Source organism: Myxocyprinus asiaticus, chromosome 34 (assembly GCF_019703515.2).
Source record: "Myxocyprinus asiaticus isolate MX2 ecotype Aquarium Trade chromosome 34, UBuf_Myxa_2, whole genome shotgun sequence".
NCBI classification, from domain to species: domain Eukaryota; kingdom Metazoa; phylum Chordata; class Actinopteri; order Cypriniformes; family Catostomidae; genus Myxocyprinus; species Myxocyprinus asiaticus.
Window position 1 is genome coordinate 40,695,399 of NC_059377.1, and position 12,970 is coordinate 40,708,368.

The 12,970-nt window shown below is 36.7% G+C and overlaps 1 protein-coding gene across 2 annotated transcripts in view; it reads right to left on the reverse strand.

Moving 5' to 3' along the window:
* rapgef5a (Rap guanine nucleotide exchange factor (GEF) 5a) overlaps nucleotides 1–12,970 on the reverse strand; it is an 84,284-nt gene that overhangs the window by 24,023 nt on the left and 47,291 nt on the right. The gene's annotated exons all lie outside the window — the stretch shown is intronic.

The window sequence follows — 12,970 nt, forward strand, 5'->3', positions numbered from 1 at the left end:
AGGCGCAATAATCACAACATACTCAGTAGCCTTTCTACAAGAACAACACATCAGAGCTGTGAGTGCCATACTATATACTACCATACTAAAATGTGCAGTATGCACGCTATATACTGTGCACAATAAGTCATTTTTCACAGTATGCATGGAATACCCGGATGACTCACTACATTTGCTAAAAACGACCTGTCATTACTCGTATGAGGAATTAACTGGAGACATTATCAGCATTTTTGTATTTTTTATTATGTCTCTCAACTCATTTTTAACAATGTAGCATCCTACTGTTTAAAATGTTTATAATTATACTGTTAAAATGTTTTTTTTTTTTTAAAAAAAACCATTGTTTTTACAAAAAAATATTATTATTATTTTTTTTTTATTTATTATTTTTTTTTTTTAAATAGCAGCTGTGGTTGCCAGAATAATTATGTAAAAAATACAGTAAAAATGTAAACAACTTTACAGAACAACCTGTACATTTTACAGTTTAAAACGGTTGTTTTTACTGTATATTTTACAGTGCAGTACCATCGTTTATATTATTAAATGATAAACTTAATACATTAACCTTCTGAAACTGTAAAAATCTGCTTTTCACTTTATAATGTAGAGTTAATTACTGTAGTAATTACAGAAGAGCACATGATGACATGAAGTTCATCAATAGTGACTCTTCCAAGAGCAATAAACATGTAGAGACAGTGCTCAGTGTCACTCACACAAACACTAAACACCATCATGGTGACATTAACTAAACTACATCAAATATAACACAGAACAATGTACGTAACTGATATTAAAAATAAGAAGAAACAACTATTCCCATAAAATATAATTGAATGTAATGGGTCATGCAGGGAATTCTGGGAACGCCCGATTATTGTTTTTTTACTGTAATTTTAACAATAATTTACCGTAAAAAGTACATGTACTCTCTTGTTAACATAATATAAATTTTAACTGTTAATTATACGGGAAAATCATACTTTTTACATCACGACATTTTACCGTAAAACTACATGTATTATCTTTTTAAACATATTAAAACAACTTTAACGGATATTTTACGGTAACAACTCGTTAACCAAATTAGATTTTTTTAACTGTAGCATTTTTACAGTCTTTTACTGTTAAAATTACGAACATTTTTACAGTGTACATCCTGCACTATTTTTTCAAATAGTAGGCAGTAAACAGTCTACAATAACAATGCGTTAGTATTCCATTCCAAACATTAGACGAAGAGCAACAGAATGGAACACAAGCATACAGCTATGCTTCTAAAGAAATATGTAAACAATCACGGATGATATAAAGTAACAAATCGCATACATTTTTCACATCGGCAAATTAATTTTCAATGATAAAGACAGCGGCGAATTTGTTAATTGAAGTTACATGCTTCTGTTGACACTATCAATCCGTGTTATTTCAAACATTTCTGGTGAAGAACTACATTACCCATAATCCTGAAGAGAGATCCACTAATCAGAGAATTGCAGCCAAAAAAGCACGCCAAAAGAGCTCTGCAGCGACCGCCCACTTCCATGACACACTGTGAATGAAGCATTCAAGCTACTACACTTTCAAACTACTTATATACTGTATGTGTACATATTTGAATATTTTGCAATAAAACTAAAATATATATGTTGATTTATACTTTTAATCAACAATTTTAAATCAATAGTTTTATATTTTTCAAAGTTTATAATTTGATTACATCATTCACAATTCTTCATGGGATTGTAGTTCATTCCCCGTTAAAGACGTTAAGTACACAATCTTGTATCTTTGTCATTTTGTTCGATTTTCAATCCTTTATTGCTTTAAATCAAAGTTTGTAATGTTGTGATTTACCTTGGAGCTGGTTGGTTTGGTTCATGCTTAAAACTCTTTTATGAAGGATTTTATGAAATCCCTATTTAAAAATATTTATGGAACCATGATGGATGAAAAAGTGGGCGGGCACTGTTGCGTGCTATTCGTCACATTATGCACACAATATATACTGGGTACCATATATAACTGTGTGCATGCTGCAATAAAATTGTTATGGTAGTTATGCAAGTTGGAACATACCCAAAATCAAACCCCACCAAACACCGAAATGCCTCATTACAGCCAATTCTTGCTTAATGATCCTAGAATTCTCCAATTAAAATAAACCACTGAATCTCACAATTATGACTAATGTTCTAAATGACCTGCATACTTCAGAGATACCACTGCTGTGCTTTCATACTGGTGTGTGTGTGTGTGTCTGTGTGTGTGTGTGTGTGTGTGTGTGTGTGTGTATGTTCTTTCCAACAGGTCTGGACAGCAGTGTTTGAAAAAGATGAAAGGCAAGAAAAGGATTAAGAATATCTGAAATATCTCTTGCACAAACACCTGCCCCTGTCACGCAGGTGTGAATCACAGTACACACTGAAAATCACCCACACACACTAAACAAAGACCGCATGTCCTTTACATCAAAAGGCTTTACGTTTGAACTGCTGCTGTCTTTATGGCCTTATCAGACTTTTCAACACCATGGAGTTTAATGCATGACACATACGCCACAGCTTACAACTTGCTGAATACTGCATAGTAAACACCATACAGTTGTGCTCAAAAGTTTGCATACCCTGGCAGAAATTGTGAAATTTTGGCATTGATTTTGAAAATATCTTTTATTTAATGATAGTGATCATATGAAGCCATTTATTATCACATAGTTGTTTGGCTCCTTTTTAAATCATAATGATAACAGAAATCACCCAAATGGCCCTGATCAAAAGTTTACATACCCTTGAATGTTTGGCCTTGTTACAGACACACAAGGTGACACACACAGGTTTAAATGGCAATTAAAGGTTAATTTCCCACACCTGTGGCATTTTAAATTGCAATTAGTGTCTGTGTATAAATAGTCAATGAGTTTGTTAGTTCTCACGTGGATGCACTGAGCAGGCTAGATACTGAGCCATGGGGAGCAGAACTGTCAAAAGACCTGCGTAACAAGGTAATGGAACTTTATAAAGATGGAAAAGGATATAAAAAGATATCCAAAGCCTTAAAATGCCAGTCAGTACTGTTCAATCACTTATTAAGAAGTGGAAAATTCGGGGATCTCTTGATACCAAGCCAAGGTCAGGTAGACCAAGAAAGAAGAATTGTTTGGGATACAAAGAAAAACCCACAGGTAACCTCAGGAGAAATACAGGCTGCTCTGGAAAAAGACGGTGTGGTTGTTTCAAGGAGCATGATACGACAATATCTTGAATAAAAATTAGCTGCATGGTCGAGTTGTTAGAAAGAAGCCTTTACTGCGCCAATGCCACAAAAAATCCCGGTTACAATATGCCCGACAACACCTTGACATGCCTCACAGCTTCTGGCACACTGTAATTTGGAGTGACGAGACCAAAATAGAGCTTTATAGTCACAACCATAAGTGCTATGTTTGGAGAGGGGTCAACAAGGCCTATAGTGAAAAGAATACCATCCCCACTGTGAAGCATGATGGTGGCTCATTGATGTTTTGGGGGTGTGTGAGCTCTAAAGGGGAATCTTGTGAAAACTGATGGCAAGATGAATGCAGCATGTTATCAGAAAATACTGGCAGACAATTTGCATTCTTCTGCACGAAAGCTGCGCATGGGACGCTCTTGGACTTTCCAGCACGACAATGACCCTAAGCACAAGGCCAAGTTGACCCTCCAGTGGTTACAGCAGAAAAAGGTGAAGGTTCTGGAGTGGCCATCACAGTCTCCTGACCTTAATATCATCGAGCCACTCTGGGAATATCTCAAACGTGCGGTTCATGCAAGACGACCAAAGACTTTGCATGACCTGGAGGCATTTTGCCAAGACGAATGGGCAGCTATACCACCTGCAAGAATTTGGGGCCTCATAGACGACTATTACAGAAGACTGCACGCTGTCATTGATGCTAAAGGGGGCAATACACAGTATTAAGAACTAAGGGTATGCAGACTTTTGAACAGGGGTCATTTCAGGAGGACTTTATGATTGTGCCATTCTGTTATAACCTACAGTTGAATATGAATCCCATAAGAAATAAAAGAAATGTGTTTTGCCTGCTCACTCATGTTTTCTTTAAAAATGGTACATATATTACCAATTCTCCAAGGGTATGCAAACTTTTGAGCACAACTGTATACTGCCTATTGTTGTTTTTTAAAATAGTAAGTTAAATGGTTGGCATTGCTCATTGCTCAAATTTATAATATTGTCAAATGACTTCAAGTTGCATGTTGTATATTAACAAATACCATACAGATATCATATTGGATATTCTATTATTCTATGCACACTGTGCACAGTGTACATACTGTATACTTTAACAAAAGTAAGAGTAGTATGCTATTCCGTCACATTCTGCAACAGTATTTGAACGCAAACGCTTGTAAACTATGTAAAAAACTCAAGATGTCTTTCCCCTCCAAAAATGTTAGAAAACTGAAAATGGAGTTTTCAAACAGAAATGTATTAGTGTGGATGTGGCCTCAATTTCATGCATCTTTGCACTCCCAAATGTGTCAGAGATTGCAATTTTGCAACTTAACTCTAGGGTGCGCTATAGCAGACGTAAACCGTCTTCTACTGTCATGGCGGAGTTTTCAACAGTTTGATAATCCTGCTCTGCAAATGAGATAGAATTAGCTAAACTGTCGAGATGTTTATAACTAGCTACCTGACTAAACACTTATCAGTTTTTATGCCACAGACATTTGAAGGTAACTCTATTGATCTATAAGCACTGATGTTTGTTACAGCCACAGTAATGCAAGAACGCAAGTTCATTAGAACACAAGCATTTGCATTTACTTATGTTTCTGATCTAAGAGTGTTAATGTGGCAAGCAGGTGCAAATATAAAGAGAAACATTTTAATAAATTACAATGACAAAAAAATGTCAAATCTGCATCTAGAGATGCATGGGTTCACTTATGCAATTCAAGATTTTACATAGAGTCTATTGGACCCCCTCTAGATTGTACGTGGGGGGGTCAGTGTGTGGTGGGAGTTTGATAGGGGGAGGGGATATGGTGGGGGTTTAATGTTTAAAGTGATTGATTCATTATATATATGTTTTTTTTGTGTGTGTGTGTGTGTGTTAATTTATGAATCAATAAAAAGGTTAATAACAAAAACAACATTTTTTTATATAAAAAAATAAATAAAAATTATAATGACAGCAAGTAAATTTAGAAATAAGATCAGACCAGATGTCTTTAAATACTAGCGTCATTAGTAAGACCGTCTGCTGCTGGAGTCATAGTATTAAAACATTTTTAAAACAGATGTTTCCCGCTCTGTGTGTGTGTGTGTGTGTGTGTGTGTGTGTGTGTGTTCAATGCTACCAGCCAAGCGTGCATCCTGTGCATCATGACTCATTAATTGGCAAATGAGCACCTTTACAGGTGAGTGAGATCATCAGACAGGTAACGGCGTGTCAAGCAGGACTTCACAGCAGCTAATCCGAGTAAAGTAGTTACCCCTGCACTGAAAGTGTGTGTGCACATACTGTATGTGTGCATAACTTTCCTCGCTCTGTCCTTGTAACCACTAAACAATTGTGAAAATGTGATATTTTATAAAGAAATGTGATATTTTATTGCAATACTACGCATGTAATGTCCCTACCTGACAAAGCCGGGTCAATCGGCGGCCATATTGGCTACGTTCCCAAGGAGCTAATTTCCATCATATTTACTTCAAACGACCCTATTCACGTTTCCTGGTTTGGATCACAGAAGGAAACTCTAGCGGGGTAAACTTCTATAGCAGTGAATTGGCAAATATTATTTTTGCATTCCCATGTAAATCAAAATACAAAAGAAAAAATCCACTATTATGTTTTCACGACTTTCTAAAAGAGAAAAGCATTAGAGAGCGGTGGATTAAGGCGGTCAGAAGATAGATGGCAAATTTACTGTCACTCCCTCAGCAGCTGTATTAGAAAAGGTCGTTTGTAAAGAGGGTGAACGGTTGAAGTTAGCAAAATGGTAGATGTTGGCAAAACTAGGGATGCACCGATTCCATTACCGATACTGATATTTTGCAACTTACCTTATTTAGTTTTACTTAGGAATGCTTTTAAAGCTTTCTCACTTTTCTAACAATAAATCATTTCCATTGAACACATGACACATGAAATTTTAATATTGACTAAATATTATAACATGATGATTGATATGAAAAAAGGTTATATTGTACTTCTGTTTTTGCAGTTTCAAACGCAGCCTTTTAAAGGTGCTGTAAATGTTTTTTCATGGAATAGTATGCAAAAAATGTTCCTACTCCCTGAAAGATATTAATGAAATAAGTCCTGAGATATCTCACCAGTCTCTGTGACAGCTGCGGTCTGCGGATAATGACGCTTTCAACCTGTCAATCATTTTGCACGTTCTCATAGTATTGTAGTTGCAGCGAATTAGTGAGGCTTAATGCCATTTTTATGCCGTGTTATTTATAACAGTTGTCAGTTGAGGGCGCTATTTTGCTGCTGTTGTTTTAAACACCCGTTTCTGCCCAATGTCGGTCTCAATAAAGCTAATTTGTTTTCTGTGGAGTGCTGTGTTTTGGAAAGAAGGGGTGTGACTAATTCAACGGCTCAGTTTCGTGGAAGTAGAACGGCTGAAATCGCTTACAGCACCTTTAAGGTTTAGTAACCGCTCAAAGCCATATTGCAATTCCAGTCTTAATTTAATCAATCATGCAGCATTAATGGAAATCATACCGATATCTCAGAAGTCAAAGTCTAATGCCCGCTATAGCTCCCCTTGTGGCAACATTGAGAATGCAACGCATACTTGCGTCGTGTTATGAATTACCTGACACATGAGCTTAAGTTGCGAGGGGCATCTATATTCAAGTACTTGTGTAAAGTATGTTTCGGCCATTTTGGATGGCTTCCCTCATTATATAGCATATAGGTAAGTGCCGCTTTGTCACATCAATTTTTGCCTTTTATTTCCACATCAACATGAGAAGGAAAAAGAATAAACATATTATATTACATGTTCTTAGGAGGACCATCCCTTCTACATATTGTGGCTATTATAATTTATGGATGGTGCATTTGAATTCACAGGGTTTTTACAAAGTATGTTACTAATTAATTATAAATAAACCATTGGTTTTTCATATCAGCATTTTAATTTTTACAACCGATATGCCGATGGTTTTAATTTGGTCAATAATTGGCCGATAAATAACGGCAGCTGATACATTGGTGCATCCCTTAGGAAAAACTGTGAAAATAAAGTAGTCTTGCAACAAATTCACACCAGTCAGAAGTTGGACCACTCAAAAGATATTTTGAAGGAGACATAGTGTTTACAATTGAGTATTTAAACATTTAGTTATACAATCTGGAAAGAGTTTTACATGTATTTTAACTTTCACAGCATATTTTCCATTCATTGGAAATGATGATGATTGAGGCTAACATTCTACATAGCATCTCCTTTAATGTTCCACAGAAGAAAAAAAGGTCATTGTTATGAGTTTGGAACAACATGAGGGTGAGTAAATGACCATTTTTCATCTTTGGGTGAACTGTTCCTTTAAGCAAAGATCTAGGGTCACTTTGAAGGGCATGTGCTTTCAGCAAGCACCCGCTTGAACAAACACTGACCTCTACGTGTGTGACTGTGGTAAAATTATATTGACATCATGCTGTGTTGAAACTGCCCACAGGCATCCAAACACTGGACAAAATGTTCTGGTTCTAGCACTCGGCCCTGTAAAGGAACACGTTCACGAAACATATACAACATCCTCTAGCAATTCAAACAAAAAAACAAAAACACACACAATGCCTTCATCCCTGAATGACCTTCAGTCAAGAGAACGCTGCCAGTCTCAAGCCCTCGAGAGACTCTGAGCGATGATTGGCCATGTTACATGCCCTCCCATAGAGTGAAGGATGCTGGGACGCAGCAGGAGTCGGCTGTCAATTACCAGACTGCCACATGCAGACGAGACAGGAAACAGATGGATTATCTCCAGTCCGACAAACTCGGGCTGCATCCGAATTCCTGTACTTTTGTCGGATGTACTGGAAGAATTCGATAAAGAATGTACTTGTCCATAGGCTTGCCACCTGTCCCGTTAAATACAGGATCGTCCTGTATTTAGAGATTAAATCATCTGTCCTGTATTTAAACTGCTCGGACGCCGAAAAGTTAATATAAGTTCAATATTCATTGGATATACGCCTATGTAGCGTAAGGGACCATCTGAAAAGTCCACACTTTGCGTTAAAACGTCGCTGGGGTCAATTAATTGACTTGCATGTTTTATCATTCAAACACTGTTATTAAAATTTGATTATATGATATATCACATATACTGTATTACATTACAGAGGTTGTAGTAGGTTCCAAGTTAATAGACTGTCTTACAAATTAATTCCCGAAATCAGACCTTATAAGAGGATGAGGCGGTCCACTTGAATATACATATGAATGGGAGAAATCATAGCACTAAATATGGCGGATGTATTCCCACCTTACATTAAAACAGCCAATCGTCATTTTGTTAGAGGCATCGAAACAGTTAACATGGCGGCTGCCTTAGGCCAGAAACATACTCTACGCAAGGATGCGAACACAGATGCACGACTTGTTTATCCAATGCATTGTCAACACGCGGTCCAGCTGAACATGCTTAACGTGTGTTCTTGCATTACTGTTGCGGTAACAAACCTCAGTTCTCCAGGGGGTGATAGAGTTACCTTCAAATGTCTGTGCCATTAAACTGAATGTGTTATTATTTAGGTAAGTTGCTATAAATATAATGACTTTACCTTACTTGCTCAGCAATACTTTTTTCAAACTGTTGCTCCACCATCACAATAGTTGACTTGAAAGAGAGAAATAACTGTAGTAGTAGCGGACGGTTCATACTAATGTCCGTTACAGCTCCCCGTGTGGCAATGTTGAGAATGCAACGCATATTTGCGTTGTGTTATGAATCGTCTGACACACAAACTTGCGTAGTGAGAAGCATCTGCATTTAAGTACTTGCGTAAAGTATGTTTTGGCCTTTACAGTTAAAATGCGCAATAACTAGACCAGTCTGAAAAATATCTTCTTTTATTTCCCGTGATTTGAGCTAATGAAGCAACGTTTTTGACGCCATTGTTGTCAGATTTTATTGCTAATTTGAGAAATTTTATTTGAACGCAATCTTGACCAACAGTTTTGGAGATTTCGGTCTTTCCCCATTCAAGCATCCTACGTTTATTTTTAGTAAATTAAAATGTTTTTAAAGCCCCCATGAAGTCCCTTGATGAGTGCAATTCTCGTTGGTGTGTTGACATATTTCCTACTGAAACAGGAAGCTGGGATGGGCTTTTTGAAAGACGAGTTGAACGGCTCATCGCTTTAAAAAAAATAGCCAATAGTTTACATCACATCCCAGCATCCAATGCTTCAGTGCACCTACGTTTACAATGTTTACGAGTTTTAAAACATAATTTAATATCCAAAGTAATTTTCTATTTGCTGTCATTACACTTTTACAATATGCTAAAAAAAGTTAAAATATGTGCTTAAATATGTGCTAAAATAAAATTAGAAAAACGAATAAAACACAGACAGATGATGTAAGGGGAGTGTACGTTTTCGTTCCAGAAAGCATTTGATTGGACAATTTCTCACCAGCCTCATGACGTCACGAGTCTTTTTAGCCTGAAGAGAGAGACTGCAAGTTTTATATTTACATTTATTCATTTGGCAGACCCTTTTATCCAAAGTGACTTACAAAAGAGGAGTATATATATATATATATATATATATATATATATATATATATATATATATATATATATATATATATATATATATATATATATATATAATATTATTATTATTATGAGTGCATGGTCAAGTGTTTTTAGCCGTAAGACAGAGAGTGAGTCTGCTTCACAGATGGAGTTGGGAAGGTCATTCCACCAATGAGCTACAGTGAAACCGAAAGTCTGGGAAAGTGATTTGGTGCCTCTTTGTGTTGGTACAACAAGGCGCTGCTCATTAGCCGACCGCAGGCTTCTGGTGGGAACGTAGCTCTGCACGAAAGATTTTAGCTATGCTGGAGCAGACCCAGTGACTGTTCTGGATGCCAGCATCAGAGCCTTGAATTTGATACGTGCAGCAACCGGCAGCCAGTGAAGAGATTTTAAATTTTTTTCCACAAGCTGTCAAGCTGAGCCATTAAATTAGCCACGCCCCCTTTTCCCAAAACCTCACACTCCAAAAATACCAAATCAGCTTTATTGGGACCGACATCGTGCCGAAACGGTTGTCAAAAACAACAGCAGCAAAATAGCGCCCTCAACAGACAACTGTTATGAAGTAAAAATGGTACATAAAAAAATGTAAATTGGTTAACGAGTAGTTACCTTAAAATATACGGTAAAAAACTGTCATATATTTAAAAAGACAATACATGTAGTTTTATGGTAAAATGTTGACAAAATTAAAACATTTTAGATGTAAAAAGTATGATTTCCCCGTATAATTAACGGTAAAAATGTATATTATGTTTAACAAGAGAGTACATGTAAAATTACGGTAAAAAACAGTAATTGGGCGTTCCCAGAATTCCCTGTGTGACCCATTACATTTCATTATATTTTATGGGATTAGTTATGTTTCTTTTTATTTTAAATACCAGTTATGTATATAGGGGTGTTCTGTGTTATATTTGATGTAGTTTAGTTAATGTTTATTGCATAATTTTAATTTCACATGTTACCCTGATGAATAATATAAACGACGGTACTGCACCGTAAAATATTCAGGCATCAAAATCACATCTCGTTAAGCCTGTAACGTGGTTACCGTATTTTTTACAGTAAATTTCTGGCAACCACAGCTGCCAGTTTTTTACTGTAAATTTAACAGGATTTTTTTTTTTACAGTGTGACATTTTTTGTACCGTAAATTTTACGTGATTTTATTTTAAAGTGCCAGCTGTTCATGGTAATTCAGCAGAAAAGGACTGATGGATTTACTGGTTTAAAATGCCTCTTTTTTTGTAAAAACAACGGGATATCACAGAGACCAGTGATATCTCAGGACATTTATTTCATTAAAATCTTTCAGGGAGTAGTAAAACATTTTCCATACCTTTCCATGAAAAAAATCACTTACAGCACATTTAAAGCGAATTAACATTTAGTAGTACCCTAACATATAGATGACCTTAAAGATAACAGACATTACCTAAAAGCAACAAAACTTTCATTTGAATTTAATTTAATTTAATTTAATTTATAGGGTCTTTAAAGAAGCACAATTTAACCACAAGGAACTTAAACCACAAGGGAAGTGCACATGTTCGGATGCAGGGAGGGGGTCCGGAACACGACAACCCTTGACCTCTTTATTAAGGTCACAGGGTGAACTCTGACGCAACAGCAGACGACCTACTTGGTTTCGCGATTACTTAACAGAGTTCACAGCCCAAAAAAACTCCTCAGCATTCCAAAAATACTCTCCCGTCTGACAGCTAATTTTTCAAACCGGAACAAACATGGAACGCTTCCCAAACATTCCCCCAACAGCTCCCGAACATTCCAAAACAAATGTTGATATCAGATCAGCGTTAATCAAGCCTACTCTACTCCTCCCTGCAAATGTGTTGATAAAAAGCAGCCAGACGGAAACATTTATATGATTTTACTGTAGTTATGTAGTGCCAGAGAAAAACACCTACATTAACAAACAGGGTCCCAGATGCTGCTGGGGAAAATGTTAGCGATGCAGATGACAACAAACAGTGTATCTGCGGCAGCCATATTTCTCTCAAGCCTCTCCAAAATCAACACGGGTCTCTCTGGGGAGTACTACTGCACTTACGCGAAAAAAAACTAACGCCACTGTGAACAGGCCGTATATAAATGTCAATTAAACACACACACACACAAACAGCTTGGCTCTCGAAAAAGATACTTGTTTCATTATCACGATCTGCAGATGTTTAGCTGGCTACAGTGTGAAAACGTTACATAACTGAAAAATGAAAGCGGTGACTTGTCTGTGGTCGGCTGTGAATGTTTGGTCTGGTTTCATTGAGGTCTCATGGAATATTCAGGAACAAAAAAACAAAACTTATTTGATATAATAATAAAGATTCTTATCTGTTCAGGAGCCTGTGATAACGAACTTAGCCTGAAGTTGCAACACAAAAGCCTTATATAATCATGACCGTTGACTGATTGTAGGTCTGCTCCATAAGGAACAATGTATAGCCATTATATCATCGTGAAGGGGTTAATTTTGCAATAATAACCAGCTGAATATATTATCCAGCTTATTACATGGCTACTGACCTTACCAAATAAATAAACTGCCATGAAAATAGGGACGACTGTCAATTACACAGTTTAGAGGTCATTATGCAGACAATATCCGACTGAGGAATGTCGCAATTTACCATCAAGAATCAAGTATTTCAGAGTGACATGTAATAATGAGTGCTTATTTAGTGCTCAACGATGGACCAACCCAGAACCACCAGCTCACAATTACATCATATCAGACCATAAACTGCAACAGACCATTTCAGACTAAATCAGATCATCTCAGTCCTCTTTTCTCCCTGGAATTCCCATGCTCTGGTTCTGCTGGAAACCCCCATTCTTGTTCTCCAGGGCATGATCTCATCACCTGAATGTCTCCTCCTGCCTCCCTCCAGATACATCCAAACCTCTATCTGCTTTACTTATCCTCTCTCGCTTCTTTACCTGTCTTTAAAACCAGCAGTAGAATTTCAGTACCAAACAAGACAAAGTTGCATTAGATATAAAAGGGATAAAGAGTTTGTCATAATTTACTTATGTTGTTCCAAACCCATATAACTTACTTAAGGAAATATTAAGCAGAATGCTAGCCTGAGTCACCATTCACATTCATTGTATGGACAAAAGATGCAATGAAAGTGA